Genomic DNA, 23,646 nt, shown 5'->3' on the forward strand with positions numbered 1-23,646 from the left:
GTGGAGGTGGTAGCCGAGGTGAAGCTGAGCTCTTATCGTTTCCTTAGCTGAGACCAGCGGGGATGGGGGTGTTACAGCAGCGTAGACACTTCTTTAGTAGTGCTGAGGGCTCATCTGAGAAGTTGGATCGACGTGCATTGTTCGAGGACAGGAGTGGCTAATATGGGGTCAGGCACTGGTGTCTCGTGACATTGATTTCTGTGTTATGAGGCCTTCATTATTACTAGGCAGTAACCAGAGGGCCAGGAGTGGCGTGCTATGTAGCGCGATTAGCTTTTTGTAATATCTGCTGGATTACCTGTGTATTAAGGTAGCCTTGCAGATTCCGCGCAGGCAGCGGCCATTTTGGGATCAGGCAATTATCAGAGGCAATTATCAAATAGTTATTGTTGCTAGCTCAGTATATAGATCAGTCCCCTGAAGATGTATTCTTCTGTTGATGATTATTATGTGTTTTCATGGCATAGGATGCGATGGGCACTAAGCTTGTCAAACTGGTTACCTCATGAACAGTCTTGCTCATGTTTTTAGAAGAAATCAAACTACTTTACTTTACTGATTATTTTAAGATGGTCTTAGTGCAATTATATAATATAGCCCTGTATTTATCCAGCATCATATCTCATGTAGTGAAGGACAATCCTAACATAGTTATGAAGTATATTAATACTTTAATATATGTTCATAGTATAGTGTAGTATATTATCCTATGGTATAACATAATATAGTACAATTCTGTTTAGAATTAGATGCTCATAAGTGATCATCCTAGACCAAATGTGTTTTTATAATTTGATGGCTCTGATTAATAACTTGCTTTCTGCCAAATCTACCAGCAGTCACAGCCTCCCTATTAAGGGAATTCCATAACATTTCAGCAACATCTGGTGGTGACATTACTTCTATCCTTTAACTAATATTTATTAAACAAATACAAGGGTAAGAACTATGTGCTAAGCAGCAACCAGGAGTGAAACTAGTATAAAAAACGGTGGTTCACTGTAAACTCAATTTAGCAGCAAGAGGGTGCACAGTCCATCAAAGTAGGAATTCAATCAAAAAGACAATGTATAAATAACCAACCAAATTGGTTGTGTAGTCTGTACATTTTCTTCCACAGAAAGAAAAAAATCCACAAGCATTGCTAAGTGAATATGTGTTCCTTTTCTGCCGTTGCAAGCAGAGACTAAATAGGTAGTTCTCCAGTATTTTTTTGGCACATGGTCTCACTGGAGCCAAGCTGCCCATTGAGTACTTCATCTGTAACTGCCCATAATAATAAATAAATAATAATAAAGGAATTTATAAAGCGCATGGTTACGCCATCTAGGCGTGTCCCCGCGCTACGGAGAGAGGAGGAAGCAGCCCGGACTACGTTACAAGGCCTCTGCGGGATTAACTTAAAAACAGATAGGTTTTAAGCGCCTTTCTGAACTTAACTTCAGAGGTCTCCATCCGGAGTTTTAACAGGAGTTTGTTCCAGTTATGAGCTGCCAAGAACCGGAAGGATCTGCCTCCCATTCTGGCCTTCTTCACCTTCGGTACTTTCAACAGGCCAGTCCCACTCGATCTCAGGGACCTTCCCGGCACATAGCTGGTGACAAGATCCCTCAGATAACATTGCATTTGACCCTATATCACGTCCAGTTAACTAAGGCATTATGAAATGGCGGCATTTGATGATGGGCCTGCCAGCGGCCACCTAGGTAATGGACCTGATGGGGCTGCTAGAGTTCAAGAAGTAAGGCATCTCATATGATGATGTACAATTGAACATATTGAAGGACTCACTGGGGCTGCTCCTGCCCTCTGAGGCCTCACTACACTCGGACAAGGATGCTCTGATAGAAAGGCTATTTCAGGGTTTGTCCCTTGTAGGGTACCACCAAGGCTGTCAGGTGACCCCAGACCCCAGGAAGCCTCCAAAGATCCCACAACCCTTCTAATTACGTACCACTCAGCTTCAGTTGTAATCTCCTCCCAGCCTGCATTCGTTGCAACCTCCCCAAGACATAGTTCCTTGTTAGTAAAGGTAATGAAGTGTCCTTTCTCTCTAACATCAGGACAGACAATTCTCCTCCTTTCACAGTTCAGTGGGGTACAATACCTGCTTAATGCTCCAAGCCACAATTCAAGCACCTGTAGCTTATTGTGTTTTTGGGCGTTGTTGATCGGAAAGATCCATTATAAGTGGTTCTGTTCCAATTGAAGATGTTTGGGACTGACAACATTTTACAAGCTTAACCAACCTTCTCTCAGAAACCCAAGTCAAATGTGTATTTACCAAGGCCTAGATGTCAGAACGAAGACTGACTAAAGAAAAGTCAATTCCATTGCATATGTAAATGCTTACTAGATTGATGCTGCAGTTCAGTAGATTGATGTATCCAGCTGCTCCAAGAGGTGCAGCTGACGTCTAATTTATATAGAACGTCATCATCAGTTTCCCAGTATGATATCTGTAGGTGGAATACATCTCTGAGCAGTGTTTCTGATTCCAAAATTATCGTGTCCAGAGACATTGGCCCTTGTTTGACTGGGTATGGATGGACACTTGGTAAAATAACGAGTGCGGAGGCGAGGGGCTGCAGTTCTAGTGACAGCTCAGTCCCTGCTGCTCTCTTTACTATTGGTGGAGCAGATAATCCTCTCTTAGATAAACATCTTTGTTAAAGCCACCGGGATCTGGGAAAACCTGTTATAAAGGACCTTGTAAGTCTGAGTCTGGTAGGTTATTCCCCATTACATGGATTTAAAGGTCTAATTCTCATTAACTCACCCTTAGGTAGCTTCCTGAACCATTCATTCCTGCCCCAAAATGTCTCTAGAAATTAACAGGGAACTTTGAATGAGGAATATACTGTGGTATGCTCAGGGCTCGAGTCGGGGTACCACGCGGGTGGACGGCGTCCCCCCACTTTTATTTTACCGGGAGGTCGATAACTGGTGCAAATGGAGCCACACATTCACTCTTGGGCCTCTCGGGGGTGAGATCGGAGCCCATTCAGAACGCTGCTCACGCGCTGGCTTCTCTGATGCAATCGCATCTAAGGGGTGAGCGAGGGGAGACAATGAGTCTGATGGTGCAAGCCACCTTTCGTGACGTCACTTCCTGTCGTGACGTCACCGTCCCCCACTTCTTTTTTTAGGACTTGTGCCCTGGGTATGCTGCTGACCTTATAAACTGCTCTACCTGTTTCAAAAGTAATCTGATATTTTGTTTGTAAAGCTGATCTTGTTCGTCTACGTTGTGCCTATTATTAGGCCCGGGTGGAATTCTCAAAACTGCAGCAATATGTCTGGCTGTATACATTAAGGCCGTTCGCACTGTATATTTTAAGACCCTGTGCACAACGCAAACTATCAGAACCCGGGCTCATATGTTTGAGGCGTATTTTTTGTTTGTTCACTGTTTGTTAGGCTCTATTTCACATTTTAACTCTATTTCACATTTTGTATATCTTTCTTCAAAATTTTGCACATTTACGCAAAAGGAAATTAACAAAAGTTTCACATCTCTTTTTTATTAAATAAGAGGAATAAAGTGATGAAAAGAATGCTTGTATTAATCTACGCCATTGATAATTATTCTGAGTTGTACATAGTTCTAGATGCTTGCATTTTGTTTTCTCACTGACGCACTTTTAAACTCCAGGAGTGCTAGAAGCGAAAAGTCTATCTGGACCTTTATCTCTGTGTTTCATTGTTCTTCTCCCCTGTATTCTCAGCTGTTTTAGCTCAGCATCGGAATCCCATCAGGTTTCGATTGATTAGTGCACTAACCAGTACTCCACTGAGCATGAACGTTTATTTTATGCACCTCTTTGAGATCATAACCACCCAAATAAACAATAAAATCATAATCGTTTGAAACTTATTAAAGATCCTAAAACTGAATTCCACTTGGTTAGTCATTGCCAAGCAAAATTCGAAATGTAAAATTCTGAGTACATAAGAGAAAATAGAAAATTAGTTGCTAATTTTCTTTTTGGTGGATGCAATCATGATTTGCCAATCTTAATTTCAAGCCCTAATGATTCAAGAACTGAGAAAATAGTGTCTGTTTATTCGTTTTCAGATTTTGCATTTTTTACAAAGGCATAACATATGCACATTTTCCGCTCCTGAGCATGAATCAGCAGGTGGAGATTTTTCATTACTTTGGCAATGGATCTGTTTTGAACATTTAACTACATCTCTGTAATTGTTTAGTACAAACTGTATTACCAAATGAAATCAAAGATTCGAGTGCAAAGTATTAGCAAGCAAAGCGTGAGATAAAAACCTGTCCTTAATGAAGCTAGAATTAAGGCGCAAAATAATGGTAACAATCGGAACATTACAAAGCTCTAAAAATGATTAGAGGTAAATTTCGTTAACCTTGTTCGACTTTTAAGCATTCCAAAGTATGCCCCATAGCCCTGATGTCAGATCTTGTTTCGGTTCATCATTCCTTATGAAGAAACAAAGAGCGAATTACTATGCATGCCTTTACCACACGTCCTTTAACATACAGTGACTTTACCATGCAAGTCTTTGCCACGCACGCCTTTACAGCGAAAATATAAGTATATATCAGGTAAGTTAAACCCCCTGTTTTATATACATATATATATGTGTATGTGTCTATATCTATATATACCAATATAAATATATATCGCCCTTTTTGAACCCCTAAACTCAACCACCCCTGCACTCTAAATTTACCCTCTCCACCCCTAAACACTAAAACACCTTTACCACCCAATACCTTTCCCCAGCCCTAAACCCTTAAAATACCCTTACCACCCAATACACATATTGCCCTTTAAACCCTAAAAAATACCCTTACCATAGGTAATTAACCTTAATAAGGAGTCTACAACTGATGCAAAGAGATGATCCAATGCATGCCTGATAAGCCAGCCAAAATTGCATTGGATATAGGTGCTGAAATTGTCAGGAGAGGCTAAGGTCATGGACAGGATCCTCCTACAACACGATGGTCAGCACGGCTTACAGTCCCAGATATTAAGTCAATGGTAGGTTTGATCAATTGGATGCTTTCAGCACCAAACATTGTCGACACACCTTGTAACAGGCTAACAGGAAATGTTTCTCTTTTATTCTATTATTGTAGATTGTATTGTTATCCCTAAGAGTTGTCTGTTGCTGTGACAAAAGCCTTCACTTACTTTGGGATTGTGATTATAAAATGTGTGCATTAACACGGGGGCACATCGCACTAAGTTGCATATTCACAACGAAGTGACGGAGTGTGGTGTTAGCCTTCTGGCTTTAAGCCGCACTCCGCCCCTTCAGAAACACAGGGCTGCACCATATTTACAATAGTATGTTAAACCCTGTGCTTCCCCCTGCCCTGGCGCTAAGTTTGGTAGCCTAGTGCCAACGCAGGCACCCTTGCACCATAGTGCACGGGGTGTCTGTGTTGTGGGCAAGATTGTTTATGTGCAGGAAGGTCTCTCTTCCTTCACATAAACAATCTTTAAATGACGTTTTGTAACTTTTATGTATGCTGCTTAATGCACATAAACAATCAATAGCAATTTGCTGTTTCTATGGAATCAGCAAAAACGAACGGAAATAATGCATTTCTCCCTGTTTCGCCTGTTTAAAACCAGGTTATCCCTGGTCTTAATGTTGGCACTGCCTCCTACTTACGCCACTCTTGAAAATAGGGGGCAGCTTCAAAATAAATGGGTGTTGCTGTGGAACGCCCTCAGCAACATCCGTTGCCCTCCCCTTTCATGCTAAGTACAGTGTGAAAGGGTGGCTTATTTACAAGGCAGCGTTAAGCCATATTAAGTGGCTTAACGCTGCCTTGTACGTAAGGCAAAACCCCCCAATGTCATCACAACGTCACTGAAGGGGCTTGTAAATATACCCCTACATGTTGGTTAATTATTGCAGTGTTTTTTACTATTTTGCTTAAGTGACAGAAATAAAATATCCTTTTTCATGACAAAAGTGGTCTATTGTACCCAAATTTGTACGTTTTGCTTATGGAATTGAAAGCATATCACTACTTAGTCTATCTAATTCTTTGCAAATGATACTAATTTAAACCATTGTTGTCTAAAGACTGTTTATTACTCAGGTTTGCATGGTTTTAAGGGTTGCTCTTGTAGCCTTTTACTTATTTGCCTAGGACCACGGCTCTAGGAATGAATTAATGGCTACTTTGCATTGTACAGATGCTAAGAGGCATATTTATGAGAGGCTTGCATCACATTTGCACCACGCAAAGTGGTACATGCTTGACAAAAGCCTCTTAGTCAGATTTATGAAGCCACGCAAAGCTACTTTGCATGGCTTTGAATGGTTTCCTGAATCTTGAGTAAGGGTACACAACAAAAATCCCTGCGTTGCCTTATTCTGCACAATGATGGCATTCCATGGGCATTGCGGTGGGTGTTCCCACGCTACTCGCTACTCCTATACTTTTTGATGCACTCCCAGATTTACATGTACTTGTAAACCTGGGAATGTGCCAAAATCTTACTACTCCCCAGATGAGGCGTAATGAGTAGGAATATCTTTCTTTTCCCTCGTTTTTTCTGCAGCACACGTAGAAAGAGAAAAATGCCTCTCAAGATTGTTTTTGTGCAGGAGTATGTCCCTTCCTGCACAAAAATAATCCTGAGTTCAACTGAGGCACCCTTGCACCATGGTGCAAGTGTGCCTACTTGGGCACTAGGCTGCCAAAACAGCTCCAGCGCAAGGTGAAAAGAAATAGGATTGTGCCTTTTAGCTAATTAGGATGCATTTCTGCCCTTTCCTAGTGAAGCAGGGCAGCGCAGCAAGGTGACTTGACTTCATAAATATGGTCCTAAGTGTGCACCAGTGAGACTGATATCATAGAAAGGACCACACAGGTATGTGCAGCCCACTTAATATAGTAACACCACGGGAGTGCTCAAAATAGGTGCAAACACCCACTCTACTCTTGGGAAACTCTTGTTATCCTTAAATAAAATTGATGGATCCATTTTTGAAGGTATATCCAGAAGTGTTTTCTCCTGGTAAGTAGTGATCTTGATGACAACTTTGCTTGAAATGCTTTTATTCTGATGCTGGCACTGGGACTTCTTATACACTTGGCAGAATAAAGAAGGGCTTGTTTTGGGTGTAGTAGTTCACTTTTCCAAAAGGCTTATCAGGACAAACTGAACAAAAATGGGTGTTTCTGTTTATGAAATTGTTTCCCAAAGTCTAAGGAATAACACAGTGTAGGACAACACATGCACCTGTCAGATTCCATAAGCAAATATTTCTTAAATGTAAACTTTATGGTTGTAGAGCAAAATACATTTTAGTCTGCTCTCTATAAATAGTGCTAACATCATAGAAAAATAAAAAAACAATCCAATCTGTCCTTACACATACTGGCAGAAGCATCCAATTAATGTCCACATTGAATTCCAATTGTGTTGTGTAGAGTAAAGGGCAATGAGCATCAATGCTCTGACAGTAGAGGTGGCAGATTTCATGCAGCATTCCAAATTATAATTGAAAGGTTTTAGCATGTCAGCATAAGGCCACAATGTTACAGTTTTTTTTTTCATATAGACTAGTGGTGTCCTTTTTGAACCAAGACACACTTTTTAGAAACACAATCTCACCACTCACCAGTTTTTAATGGACATGAGGCGGGGTGTTTTTGAATGTAACTAAAGCATCCTGGAGTAGCGCATTGTCATTTACAGACAGCACATTTCCATTGAAGGCCAGTATATTTCCATAGACATACCATTTTACTGATAAAACTATATAGCACACAAATGATAATGTGAGCAGTCGCGGGGGTGCGAAGAGGCGAGGGAGTATCAAGGGAGAGGAGTCACGGGGAATCAGGAGATTCAGGACGTCATACACAGTTTCAAGGAAAATTGCCCTGGTACTCTCTGTAAGGTAATAAATAACAGCGAGAAGAAAAAGAGGAAAGAAGAAAAGGCACTATCAGATACTCTCGTATATTAGTTTGTCAAACATCTATTACTTTTGACATGACAACAACAAGGAAACTAAAGATTGTATGCAGGTGGACTACCTCTGATAAAAGCATCAAAAGGCATTGACCTTCCCCGACTGGCTCCCGGCTGACGCCTGGCGGTCAAGCCCCGAGATACCGTGACGAAATACTTCAACTTCTCAAATTTGCAAAGTGGCTAGACGTTTACTGAAATAAGAAAAAAGTATAAAGGTGTGTATTTTCCTTGAAACTGTGTATGACGTCCTGAATCTCCAGAGGGCCGTGTTTGGTATCTCTGGTCGAACATGGCCCGATATATATATAACATATTTGGCAAAGGTAAGACTTTCAAGCATTACCGCCTTGACAGTACGTTAGAAAGATCTTTAATTTATTGGGGTACTTCTGCCCTCTGCTGTTTGGACTAGGTTTTCAGCATTCACTTGAAGTCAGAATGATTATTGCGAGTATTTGCTCTGTTCAACCCTATTGGTAACGGGAGACAAAAGAATGACCAGAGAGATCATGAGATCTAGATTGCAGCACACTACCATCATCGTTATTAATAAACTTGATATAGCATTCATTACCTGTTCTCCTTTGAATACTTTTAGGAAACCGATTCAGTGCACTGTTCCAGCAAGTGTCTGTTCCAAACACTCTAGTGACTTGAGTTACCGATTGGTTAAGGTAAAATTCATTAGAATGTATTACGGGCAGTAAGCCATCCATGTTGAGTATCTGGATTTTTGAGCCTTTCTTGGTTCTTTTAGCCATTCGGAAAGTTGTTTTTATCAAATTTTTTAAGATCATGGTCTATCCTTTCTTCTTTTTTGTTGACACAACTTTGTCCCACACAGCATGAAACTCTTCCAAAATAAGGTGTTGGGAGTAGTCTTTCGAGCTTTCATCTTTCACACTCTTAAATTCCCTTTGCACTCGCTCTTTTCCTCGTACCTTTCTCCGTCATTCATGGAGAATTTTAGTTACTGGGAGGTGACACATTTTTAAATCTTTGTTGTTTAAATCATGTATTTTGAGTACAAGTAGGATCACGACTCTTTAAGACCAGTATCAATCACTGTACTTATTGTCTTTTACAGATAATTTTCTTTGACCATCATGGCTACCTGATGAAGGCATTGAGTCGAAACGTGGGCTGACATGAATCATGATAGCCATGACCATGTCTGTTCATTTCTTTTTTGTTTAATTCAATTTATTTCATTGTTATAGGTCATCTATTGCTGGCACACTTATCCAAGCTTTATACCAACAATATCATGTTTTGCTATAGGTAAAAAGAACGTAGGGGCATATTAGCAAGAACTTCGTTAAAATTATTGCCGTTTTAGCAGCAGGAAACTGCCGCTAAAACAGCGATAATGGGCTTGCTAATATGCGTTAAAGAATTCCAATGAAAGCCCAGGTCAGATGTGCAGGACAAGGAACCTGGGCTTCTATTGGAATTCTATAACGCATATTAGCAGGCCCATTATTGCCGTTTTAGCGACAGTTTCCTGCCGCTAAAATGTGATAATTTTAACGAGGTTCTTGCTAATATGCCCCGTAGGTCTTGTATGAATGGATATGTGTGTATGATTAGCCTTTCAAACAGTCCATAGAAACAATTTGTTCATGATGTGTAGGCCATTTATAAACAAACAGATGTCTTCATAACACAATTAAACATTGTATATCTTTTATTTTCGTGTCTATATAATTGTGAAAATATATAAAAAAACTTTTTACAACTAAATCTATAAAAGAAATAAAAATATATATTAAAAAAAATAATTTATCTCTCATTACTGGTCTTTTAGTGTGTCCATTTATGTTTAGGTCCGTTTGGTTACCCATTTCCTAAATAATGTATTCGCACAAAGTGAGATGTTAAACACAGAATTTAAAGGCATTTTTGTTTAGTGCTCTCACTTTCATGGACCTACCAAAAATCAGCTTCGGACCCACCGTTTGTGAAACAATGATGTAGACTCAAGTAAACTGTTTTGTTTCACAGTACTGCCTGCCTTGTGTTAACTATTAGCCAGTGCAATAGGCAGACAATAAGTGATGAGGCAATCGAATTGATAAATAGGAGAGAGAGGGCATCACCTTTTTTCAATAGCTATAGCTTTAAGTGAACATTGGTTGTATTTTGAGTCATTACTGTGTCATATTGTATCTGATTTTCAACCCGAGTGCCACTTCCAGAAGTAAGACTGAAGTCTACAGAGGAAGTTGGATTGCTAATCAACTGAAACTGAATTGCAGTAGGGCCGGACGCCCTGCAAATGTGCCCAACATGGATACTGTCCCACAACTACTAGGGTTAAAGGAACCATTGAAAAGTTCTCATATAGGGTAATCAAATCTTTTGTTTCACACAGAAGAAGACATGGTTGAGCTAAAGTGCTTATCCTTTCATTTACTTTGGTTGCAAATCAATACAAGTTTCCCAATGCACTGGTGTTTTTTCAAGTACAATTAAAAAAGTTGGTCACAGTATGGAAAATGTGGTCAGAATTGAATCCATTTAGAAGTAAAATGAATACTATAATCCAAATTTCACTTCCCATTTTAAAGGACGAACAAGCATGCTTTACTTAGCTAGCTGCAGCCTGAAATTTGTCAATATGTTAAGGATTTTTTAGACAAGGATACTATTTCCAGAGGAGAAGTCAATGTAGTTTTAAATATACTGTTGCTAGTATTTAATCTCAAATTAATATATGAGTGATTTCATATAACCGCATTGCTGACATATTTTCTTAGATCAAGAGTAAGGCACTCACCCAGTCCTGCACTTTTAAGTGCATTGTGGAACTTGTAGTTTTGTTTTTTCATTTAAAAATGCAGAATACATACTTCAGATTTCAAAGGATAAACAAGGACTCATTCCAATCTAAGCAACTGTAGGGAAACTTTAGACCCTGAACGGTTCAGATTAACTTTTCCCAGACCAACCTGAGCAACAGAATTACAAGTTTTGGACTTTGGCGGGATCTGATTTATTATTGCTACACCAACATTAGCAACAGTAGGGAAAGTGATGGCCCTTAGAAGATGTAGATTTACCATTCTCATTACAATCTAAGCAACAGTAGGGAAAGTATTGAACTATGGAGGGGTTAGATTTACCACTCTCACTCCAAACTGAGCAACAGTAGGGAAATAATTGGAGTGTGGAGGGGTCAAATTTCCTATTCACTCTCCTGAGAATGTGTTGGTCTAAGGAGACTTTAGATTTACTATTTCTAATCAAACATAAGCAGGAGGGGTCAGGTGTATTATTCCCACTCCAACCTGAGCAATAGTAGGCAAAGCTTTGGACTTTAGAGGGGTCTGATTTACTATCACCACCTGAGGAAATGTAGGGAAAATATTGAACTTTGAAGGGGATACTTTTACTATTTCCACAAAAATATAGGAAACAGTAGGGAAAGGGTTGGATTTTTGAGGCCTCATTAATACTAAAACCACTCCAGAGGAAGCACCAATAGGGAATTTGTTAAACTTTTGAAAGATCATGTTTGATTTCCTTATCTTAAATTAATACAAAATAAATTACACACATTTCTTTCTCTCTATCTACATATCTGTCTGTTAGACCTACAACCCTTCGGTGGTAGCCCCCCCAAGCCTTTTGCCTTCTACCTTGCCGAATGTGTTTTTGTTGGCTTTAGGACTGCTAACAAGTACTAAAGTGCATGTTCCCTGTCCTTAAAGCATGGTAAAATTGCACTGCACCTTTCTGACTCAGGGTGCCTGAGGCGGTGTGGACAAGAGGGTACCTTTGCTCATGCTGTCTGGGAATGTGCCCACATCCAGGAATACTGGTCTGAACTGATAAAGTGTATGAAGAAGTGATGGGCGCCAAAATAGAACCAAATATTAGGTTGTGCCTACTGAATGTATGGGGACCTACTGATTTAAACAGTAAAGAGAGAATATGGGTTACAATGGGAATAATAATTGGCAAACGAAATATTGCCAGAATGTGGGTAGCACAGGAGACACCAACAGTTGTAGCGTAGAAGAGAGATATCGACTGGTGCATGTTGATAGAACAAACAATATACGAATCTAGAGGATGTCCCAAAAAGTGGATGCAGATATGGGGAAAGTGGAGTGATTTCAGGGGGAGGGGTCTCTGTGAGCCCCCACGTATGGGGCATGACCAGGACCTTGGGCAGCATGGGTAAGGTTGATCAAATAGGCTATTACTGAGAAACATGTATGAGCTATGGTCAGTAACCGAAGGTACCGATGCAGATGTTCTCCTTGACGCATATGTATGTATAATGAGTAACAAGTGTAAAGTGATTATCAATAAAAATTAATTAAAAAAAATTGCACTCCACCTAATTGGCACATTTAATTTACTGGTAAATGCTACTACGAGTACCCAGGGCCTGTAAATTATAGTATTAGTGGGCCTGCAACATTAATTATATGAACCACTAACGGAGCACTTTAAAACATGAATCAGGCATGCTACTGCATGTAGTGCAGTTTTAAACTGCCTTTTGAACCTGGCAAAATAAGCCTTTTGTCCGGCCTTAACCTTCTTTTTTACACCTTATAAGTCACTCCTAAGGTAGGCCCTAACAACTCCTAGTGCAGGGTGCTTGGTAATGAAAACAGTGGGGGATGTGTACTTACTTTTAAGTTGTTTATCACTCTGGTAAGGTTTATGTCGCCATTGTCTAACACTGGGCTCATTTATTACATTTAATAAGTGCTAACTTTAGATTGGGAGCAGATAGAGATATGCTGTTTAGACACAATGGATTGCAATTCCAAATCCACTTCAATGATAAAGTTGGATTTTAAGGCACAATTCTGAATATTCACATTTTTAAACATTGCCATTTTCTTGTTATACTGGCTTTCTGGCAGTGTCCAGGGTCACATGACAGTGAATGGCTCTGCTGTTGGGGTTTGTGTTTTCCTCCCAGAGAGCGACACAAATAAGACTAGGTGGGGGCAGGCTGGGGTGGAGCTGTACCCTTGTCCACTTAGTCTTCAAAGGGCATTGCTTCCAGCATTTACAAAGGAACTCGACACCAGAATTTTGTCACCCCAGACAGATTGGAACGTTGACAGGGGAAGAACGTTCTACAACAAGATGTGATGGTAGAACATGATGTTCCCTCATACACAAAGGCTGGCACCAGGTATAAATATTGGACTCCTAGAACATACCTTCAGAAAATTATATGGACCAGTGGAAGACTCAGAAGAAGGACTCCTCTGCTGTTAGGACTGATATCCTGTCCTGCTGCCTAAAGAAGAAAGACTGGACATGCTCCTTGAGCCCAGGATCAGCAGAGTGACTTCAATGTCTACCTGGTCGGTCTCTGTGAGGTACAGAGACATAACCACCTCCAGAGACCTGGCCTGCAACTGCCGAGCTGACCAGCACCAACAGCAAATGACTGCCTAAACCTACTCCTGAGTCTCACTAGAGTGAGCGCTGATCCCCAAGTAGTACCCCAGGTCCCTATTCCTTAACGGGAGACAGAGTGTAATCCCCATGGTGCAATTGAAGATCTAATTCAAACCTACATAGTGTGATGCAACTTGTCGTGGGAGCTTGCATCGCAGCACCATGCAGCTCCTGATCCGCTTCCCCAGCAGAGTCGATACAGTACAACACAACTGGGTGCAGGCCCTTGCATCTAAACATCTCACAGCTCCTGATAGGCAGCCTAATCTGAACTGATGCAGCATGGTACAGACTCACCAGGATCATGTATTGCAGCACCTTGCAACTCCTGATCAACTGCTTAATCAGAAACGATGCAGCACACACCGTTGCAAGACATTGCATTTCAACCTCAAAGACACAAAGGTACTGTCAAGAGTGCCGGTCCTGGGTGCCTCCTGGACTACAAAAATGGGTGCTACAGGGGGCACGCATGCACAGAAGCCAACAGACAGGCTAAAGCGCAACCGCTCCCGAGCACTGATGCTTCGTGTTCTTGTTTGCAGGATTCAGCACTTACCTGTCAGTGGCAGTGATCCTCCTTGACCTAAGTGCGGCATTCGACACGGTCAGCCACGACACCTTGCTGAGCCGTCTTTCGAATGTCGAAATAGCTGGCGGAGCTTGGCTATGGCTCAAATCTTTTTTGAGCGGCAGGTCCTTCCAGATTTTTGATGGAGACACGGTATCCACAAGCAGGCCACTGAGGTGTGGAGTCCCGCAGGGCTCCTCCCTTAGCCCTGCGCTTTTTAACATCTACATGAGACCACTGGCTGAAGTTGTCCGTCCGTTTGGTATTAAAATCATTTCTTACGCGGATGACACTCAGCTAGTGGTCTCCTTGGCGCAGGAGCCGGGTTTATCATCCTCAGGTGGGCTGGCAAAATGCTTAGAGGAGGTAAAGGGATGGATGACTTCTTCTTCCCTTAAGCTCAATGGGGACAAAACAGAGCTTATGCTCTTGGGTCCCACAAACCCCACTTTTTTCAACTCCTTGTGGCCCCCATGTCTTGGTGCCCCTCCAACACCCAAGGACAACATAAAGAGCCTTGGGGTTTGGCTGGACAAAGCCCTATCTTTTAACACCCAGGCTACAAAACTCTCGGCTACCTGCTTTGGTCTCCTTAGGATGTTGAAGAAGTTCTTCCTCTTTTGCCTGTGGAGGCAAAGCAGGTGGCCATTCAGGGTCTGATTCAGTCCCGTTTGGACTTTAACAATGTCCTCTATCTCGGTGCCCCGGAATACACATTGCGCAAGCTTCAGATTGTACAAAACTGTGCGGCTCGCACACTACTGCAGTTGCCGCGCAGACTGTCAACCAAACCGGGACTTAGCAGTCTGCATTGGCTTCCAGTACGACAAAGAATTGCCTTTAAGGCGATGTGTATATCTCACCAAGCCTTCTGGGATACAGGACCGGCTATTGTCCGGGACCTAATAACACAGTATCAACCTAGCAGAAACCTTCGTTCTAGCCAGGCATGTATAGCTGTAGTCCCTAGAATAAAAAAGGCAAGAGCTGGCGGCAGGATGTTCACTCACAACGCCGCCCAGCTTTGGAACTCACATCCTTTTCAACTCAGGTCCAACCCCAACCCTTCCTCTTTCCGAAAACAGCTGAAGACCTTTCTGTTTGATGCTCCACATTAACTCCTTAGCGACTCCCTTCTGTTAAGCAATTTCATAACTGGCCGCTAGCGCTTGGACGCCCCAGGGCAGCAATCGCGCTCTATAAATTGACATTTCATTTCATTTCATTTCATTCCGGTCCCCTGTGCAGCGTTTTGGTTCACCAGTTCTCCTTTCCGCGTTCTGTGGCATTCCTGACATCTCGCTACTCGTATCCTCGCTGGCGTTGCTCCATTGTGTTTCACCCTTGCCAGGTGTCGCTCTGCTCTCCGGACCCTTGCCTGACGTCGCCCTGCTGATCGGACTCTTGCCTAGCAATCTCCTCTTAGTGTGACTCTTCTCTTTATGGACTTCGTCTACATTACAAAACGATACCTGCAAAAGAAGAAAAAGAGACAAGAAAAGCCACTAATCTGAATTACCGGTGACAGCCTTTGAGCTGACAGCTATTTTACATATCTCTAGTCCTTGTGTTTATACTTATCTAATTTTGTGCTGCCGTCTTTGTGGACTTCGCTCCTTCAGCTTGATACAAAGGTTTATATCTTCCTATGACAATGATAAGGAAGACAATGTTAATTTATGCCTGAGTTAAGGCTAGCTTTTAAGTTTAACAGATCAGAACATTCATTGGGAGCTTACGCTGCTACAGGAGTCTAGCAAACAGGTGGGTACATTAGCATGGATATGTTTATGGTTGTTCTACGCCCATATTAGTTTGTATGTAACTAACATAATAACTTGTCCTTCTTTCAGACTGGATTTATGTCAATTGAACTCAGCCAGGGACATGCCTTAGAAGAAGGGATATTAGGTAAGAATCAGTATATTGGAGTCTAAAACTAGAAATCGGTTACTTTTCTACTACACTTACCATTTTTCCCCTTTTGTTCTTATTTACAGCTTTTTGGCCTCGTCCCTGCCTGGTTCTGTTCTTGCCTGGGATCTGACGAAGGACCCTTATCTCTCCTTCTTTTGTTTCCCTTCTTCCCCGGATTTCCATTGATGTGTGGAATAGGTGATTTTGGGAAGTTGAGGAATTGCTCTTCATGCCCATGACGTTCCTGCTGAAATAGCAGAATCTTGACAGAATGCGAAACCCAGTTAAAAAGTTCTCTTTCCGCCCGAGCATCATGGAGATGAGTCAAGTGTCCCTTGCTGATTTAGCCCATATGTTGGGGAATCTTCAGAAGAAACTCAGGCCCTGTCAGTACATGTAGATTCCATGCAGTGGAGTATGAGGACTGAAGCAGGTGTAGGGACTCAGAGTCCTGGTACTAATTTCCCAGTTATACAAGTCACCGCTCCACCGTCAATTCCTCTGGCTTCCCCTGAGCGTTTTTTGGGTGATCCTACTAAGTTTGCAGCCTTTATCAGTCAGTGCCAGCTACACTTCATGTGTAAGGCTGCTTGCTTTCCAATGGATCAAGCAAAAGTGGCATTTGTTATATCATATTTAGGAGGGTCTGCTGCTAATTGGACAATACCTCTGATAGAAAGAAAAGATCCGATGCTGCAGGATTCTAATGCCTTTAAAAGGGAATTTAGGATGTTATTCAAAAGACATTCCTGTGTGCAGTCAGTAGACAATGAACTCTTGAATTTTAAGCAGGGAACTAAGGATTTAACCACATATATTTCCACCTTTAACAGATTGGTAGCAGAAGCAGGGTGGCCCAAGGAGAAGCGTAGTGCTTTGTTTTACAGAGGGCTGAAAGACGAGTTAAAGGACTTACTAGCTCAAGTGGTTGGCCCTCCTGAGTCTTGCACTGCCTTATAGATTGGATGGTCAAATTGGATCATAGAATCAGTGAAAGGAAGAGAGGAGGAAAAGGCAGGTCTGAGGGGCGAGTTTTTACTTATAGAGAGAGAAAGCCCGACCCCGAGAGAACACCTGAGGAACCGGAACCGATGCAAATAGGAAGTTTCGGAGGCCCCCTTAGCGAAGAAGAGAGGCAGAGGAGATTAAATAAGAAGTTGTGCATGTACTGTGGTAAACAGGGTCATTTCTTAAGAGACTGTCCTGTAAAGCCAAAATTTAAAAAACTATTGGAAAACTAGTGAGCCCGAAGTCTCACGGGACAAGGGCTTTGGGTAACTCAGGTTTGTTTGTCTCGCAAACAGAGGTGACAGCATCTCTGTCACGTCATTGTCTTCTCTCCTCAAGTCTGATTTGGGGGTACCAGGTTGCAGAAGTGCAGATTATGGTGGATTCTGGGGCTTCAGGTAATTTCATGGATACACAGTGGGCCTTGAGCAACAAAATCCCTTGGGTGTCTAAATCCTCTTGGGAAGAACTTACTACAATTGTTGGTAGCAACTTAAAATCTGGCCCAATTACACATGCAACTATTGAGTTAACGTTAATTATTGAGCAGAAACACTGTGAACTCGTCACATTTAATCTCATACAGTCCCCTCAGTTTCTGGCTATTCTAGGGATGCCCTCGTTATGTCAACACAGCCCATTGATAGACTGGAAGGATTATTGTAAAGAACATGCTCTTCAGGAAGTAGGTGTTTCTAACAAAAACATTGCACTCACCAGTACGGTAGAATCTACGTTACCTTCCTCTCATGAAGATGTCAAGGACATATTTGATGTGGAAAAAGATAAAAGCCTTCCACCATATAGGTCCTATAACTGTCAAATAGATCTGTTGCCTGGGGCTCGCATTCCCTGTAGTAGGGTGTACTCCTTAACAGAAAAGGAGAACCTGTATTTATGACAATACCTGGACGAGATGTTGAGGATTGGGTTTATTCGTCCTTCCAGATCACCAGCATCATCATCTCTCTTTTTTATACCAAAGAGAGAAGGGGGCCTAAGATGTTGTATAGATTATAGGGCATTGAATTCAATCACCATCAAGAATAGGTATCCCGTGCCACTGATTTCCTCCCTACTTGATCAAATAAAAGATGCTCAGGTATTCCGTAAGTTAGATCTACGAGGGGCATACCATCTTGTGCGAGTCAAGAAGGGAGATGAGTGGAAAACTGCCTTCTGTACTAAGTTTGGTTGATGCGAGTACTTAGTTATGCCCTTTGGACTGTGCAATGCCCCTTCGACTTTTCAATTTTTTATCAACAAAGTCTTAAAGGACATGTTGGACCTGTTTGTCATTGCCTCTATTGATGACCTCTTGATTTATTTTCCATCTGTACAAGACCACGAAATCCATGTTAGAAAGGTCCTCGAACGCTTGAGAGACAACCATCTATGTTGTAAGTTAGAGAAATGTCATTTCCATACGGAATCAGTCAACTTTCTTAGATTCAAATTATCTCCACAGGGAATTAGTATGAATCCACAGAAGGTAGAAGCTATTACTTGCTGGCAAGCTCCGCAAACTGTTAAAGAAATATAGAGTTGCCTTGGCTTCGCCAATTTCTATAGATGTCTTATTAGTAATTTTTCTGATTTGGCTTCCCTAATAACAGTTATTAATGAAAAGAGTTAACTTTCAATGGACCCCCGAGGTGGATGTATGACACTACAATGCATGCTTTTACCACGCATGCTGTTACAACGCAGTTTTTACAACGCATGCTGTTACAACGCATAGCGCTTTGTGGTGCTGGATAGTGAATAGTTTAATTTACTATTCGAACTCCAGTCCCCGTGGATAGTAGGGAAGGTGTTGGATAGTAAATTAAATCTATTACCTATCCTAGAGCGCCCCCCAGCGCAATGTGTTGTAATGGTTTTCGTTGTAAAACCTGCGTTGTAATAGCACTGCATTGTAAACGTTTCGTTGTAAAGGATGTTTCCCCCCGAGGCAGACAAAACCCTTTAATAAATTGAAGGTAGCCTTCACACAAGCACCCATACTAAGCCATCCAGATCTTTCAAGGCCTTTTGTGGTAGAGGCAGATGCATTTCAAGAGGCAGTTGGCGGGGTCCTTTGTAAAGCAGATCCAACTAATGGACGTCTCCATCCTGTAGCATATTATTCGCGGAAGCTAGCTGCTGTTGAAATGAATTATACAATAGGTGACAAGGATTACTGTTGACACTTTGACTCTGTCGGGTGCAATAGGTGATTTTGGGAAGTTGAGGAATTGCTCTTCGTGTCCATGAACTCCCAGCGGGTTCAACTCAGTGCTGAACCTGGTCAGTGCTCTGTCACAGTCGGCCTGAACCTGTGACCTTGTCCAGGTCCAGTGAGCCCAAATAACCACAGTGGCGAATTGTACGTTTTAGAGCTCTTTTTCACTGCAAAATTTAGAAGTTCATAATTCTGGCTCTTCTGATTAGATATGATTAATTTTGGTGTCATTTTATTTACTATTTACTCTTTTTTTTCTCACTTCATTTGAGATTTTTCTTGTGTTATGTTTCTACTTTATTACTGTCTGTGTGCTGCATAAATACATTACTCATTACCTCGAAGTAAAACCTGACTGCTTTTGTGCCAAGCTATCACAGGGTTATTAAGCACAGGCTAATTTAGGGACTTTTGTGGTTTACCATGATAAGCAAGGAGTGTGTTTATTATTTGAATGGAGTTTCCAAGACCCTGAACTTATACCCCATTTTCTTACACTATCTATCTATCTATCTATCTATCTATCTATCTATCTATCTATCTATCTATCTATCTATCTATCTATCTATCTATCTATCTATCTATCTATCTATCTATCTATCTATCTGTCTATCTATCTATCTATCTATCTATCTATCTATCTATCTATCTATATAGATAGATATAGATATAAAACAAACATAAAAAATATTTTCCATAAATGTTTAAGATCTTTTTTTAACATGATAAAATATATTAAAACATATACCAATCAAATAATAAAAAAAGTATCTAAAATACTTCTCACCCTAATGCCGTATTAGCACAAAACAAATTAATGCCTGAAAAAAAACTACGCTTTAAAAAAATGATAACGCTAAACACTAAAAGTAATAAATAACACAATCAAATACATCATTAACAAATAAATACTTTTTAGAGATATCTATTTAACTGAAAAAATCAATAAATACTTATCAATTTATTAACAGAAAATGTATAAAGTTTTATAACCGAATAAAAATGACATATTTAAAAAACATTCCAACCTACTCCCCCAAACATAACAACCTGCCAAACAAATGAAAGCAAACTTTAAATATTTTTAAAAATTAAGAAACCAAAACCACATGATAAACATACTTAAAATAAAATAACAACTTATACCACAAAAACTACTAAAACTTCACAAAGTTACAAAAATAAATATTATGTACATTTATATTTTAAAAACAATGTAGAGGACTTAAAAATATAATCTTACTTCTATAGCCTGCCCAAGGAGACTTGAAATTGAAATAAATGTTTTCATGTCCCCTAAAGAAGAGGCCAGTGGCATATTAAGGAGTCTGGGGCCCTACGCAAGAAACATCTTAGAGACCCCTATTTATTACCTGTTGTTTGCTAATTCTCACCCCAGTGATGCTAAACAATTTTGCAATAAACACTTTCAGAAACGATGGATGGCAGCACTAGCTTCCTGAAGTGTGCCATCCAAATAGTTCCAAAAGAAAGACATTTATTTTTTAACTGGATCTAGTATTTCTAGGTCAGGGATTAGCAGAAACCCTTTGATGCTGCTAAAACTATATGCATAATGTATATTCTTGAAGTGGGATTCAGGCCAACCCTTTCCATCCATCTCTTATTGAGTCAGTCACACTTCTCCTCTGCCCAGTACAGGGTCAGCCAAATTTACCATTGGCTAATTTCTCTGTGAGCAACGGCACAGCACTTCAATTCCATGGCAGGGACTACTTTTGCAATTTGTGCTGTTTGAGGCCCAAAAATATTTTTGGGCATTTTTATTTTTCACTTAGGTTGACGAGGGCCCATAAGCTTACCCAACAATAACGTTTTGCCAAAACTTTCAGAAAACAAAACAAGAACTGACTTAGCCAAAAGGCTGGAATCCACCACTTGACCTGTTGGCTGTGTCACTGCTTGTTTTTATTTGCAGCAACAACATTTTATTCGGAATTCAGGGTCTCATTTATGAGATATTGGCGTGGGGCAGTGCCGCACATCTTTTTACTGTGCTGCCCTACGCCAATGTGAAAGGGCAGGAATACACCGTATTTATGAAATAATACCTACTCCTACTTCTAGCTCTGTTTCCTATCTTGATTATGACCCTAGCTCCCTATGTAACTGTGCCAATGGTCCAACCCAACCCTCTACTAACCCCACCACAGCGGAACCTGTCCTACTTGCGTGGGCTACTCCTGTGAATAATTGCACGAATAATCATGACCTTGAGAAGAGGATTGATGACCTCAAGCATGATATCTCAGTTGTCAAAGAGTTGGTGCAAAGCATTCTGCAGCTCTCCTTGAAGATGGAGAAGCATTGAGTATCACCCACGATGCAGAGGAATGATATCTACAATTCCCAAACCCTGCACTCAACCAAATACCTCCGTGATTTTTGCCCCTATCTTAACTCCAGCTGGAGATCTAGGCCTCTACCTAACCACCAATCTCAGCCCCACAGAGGCTTACCTCAGCAATCGGATGAAGATATTGTCGTCCAGCTTGGGACCTACACTGACTCAAAGATGGTGTCTCAACCCAACTCCACTTTCAACACCCCTGCAATCATTGCAGGCTCTGACAGGGAACCAAGCCCTAAATTTAGTAATGTGAATACTGAGAACCTACGTCACATAAACACCTCCTCTCAAGAAGTGGTCACTTCCAACCTGCACATCAACTCGATGCTACTCAATTGTTGATCAGCTGTGAAACATGCAGCTGATATTTCTGATCTCATCATTGCGCATAACCTGGACCTTCTGATCATCACTGAAACCTGGCTCAATAATACTTCATCCCTCACAGTAAAACAATCCTCATGTACTGTTTTATCCTCCTATGAACAGCTAGTCTCTGAAATCTGGAACAAAGGCAGAAAGATTTGCTTGCTGCATTCGATCTATTACTCTCCTGGTGACAATCTAGTCTTCATTGAGCAAATAATGGAGGTCATTAGCTTGAGCTTGGATCAACTCTGCCACATATTCCTTTGAGACTTCAACCTTCATTGGAATGACACAAATGATCCAATTGTCTGTTCTTTAAAGACTTTCTTCTCTGACCTCAATTTCTCATTGCTCTGTAAATGCCCTACTCACAAAAAAGGCGCCACTCTTAACCTCCATTATTGCCAAAGACAACTTAATAAAAATAGGTGAAATACTATCTTGTGACTGATCTGATCATTTCCAAATTCCCTTCCTAATCCTAGACAAGGGACCAGCTCGACAGGGGCAACCCCTAAAAGCGAAACAACTGACTCACAACATGAGAGACCTCGACATTAACATGATAACTTCTATCACCAAAAATTGACTTCAACCCCCCCAAATTTGACCAACCTTGACTGTCTTTCTGAACATTACATTAATAATTTCTTTAACATTCTTGACTCTATTGCTACGACCCAGCTCAAAAGGGTCCCAGTCAAACATTTTAAACCATAGTTTAATGGTGCCCTGAATGATGAACGGCGCAATCTAAGACTCTCCGAGAGACTCTGGAGAAACTCACCTTCCACCTCTAAGCTATCTCAATTGAGGAAAGTGAGAAGCGTCTACAACAAACACATTCATTATGCTAAAATCAAAAACTTCAGAACTCAGATGGATGAAGCTAAAAATAGACCAAAAAGACTTTTTGAAATCATAAGGAACAATCTAACCAATCTTCTAACCAGAGCTCTACTCCGCTACCCCTGCTCGCTAGTGGTGATGATTTCACAGCTCACTTCACCGACAAAACAAGAAAAATAGAGCTGGAGCTATTACCTGCCACTCCAACTTTGATATTCATGATACCGCCTGCAGGATTAGGGAGCTCTCTCAAAAACAACACCTCTTGGAGCAGTTTCCTCCTACCAGACTTCTCTGAGATTCTGCGCAATATGGCATCCATCAAACTCTCTAACCACTTTGGTGATTCTCTACCCTCCAAGCTCTATAAAGATTTAATCCCAGCCTTTCTCCCTCTTTGGTCCAGGATCATTCATGAATCCCTCTTACAGGGAAAGATTCCGGACTGCCTAAAAGTTGGGCAAGCTACTCCCATTCCTAAAAAGCCCAACGCGGACCTATCCGATCCAAACAATTTTCGACCTATCACCAGCAGTATGACTCTAGCTAAAGTGCTTGAAAAATGCATACATTCTCAGCTCTGCAAACACATTGACAAATATCAACTCCTGGATCCTCATCAATCAGGATTCAGAGCAGGGCACAACACTGAAACAGCACTAACTCACATTGTTGATGACGCCGTGAGAGCCCTTGACCAAAATGTCCCATGTCTCCTGATCCTTCTAGACTTGTCCCCAGTCTTTGATACCATCAAACATGAAAACCTGATCGATCTTCTACAACATAGGATGGGATTTTCGGGCCCGGTCCTAAACTTGTTTGCCTCCTTCCTTCACAACCGTTTGAAAAGGGTCAGAGTAAATCATGACCTCGCTTCCAATACCCCTGTCCTGATTGGAGACCCCAAGGT

Source organism: Lissotriton helveticus, chromosome 9 (genome assembly GCF_964261635.1).
Source record: "Lissotriton helveticus chromosome 9, aLisHel1.1, whole genome shotgun sequence".
Lineage (NCBI taxonomy): Eukaryota > Metazoa > Chordata > Amphibia > Caudata > Salamandridae > Lissotriton > Lissotriton helveticus.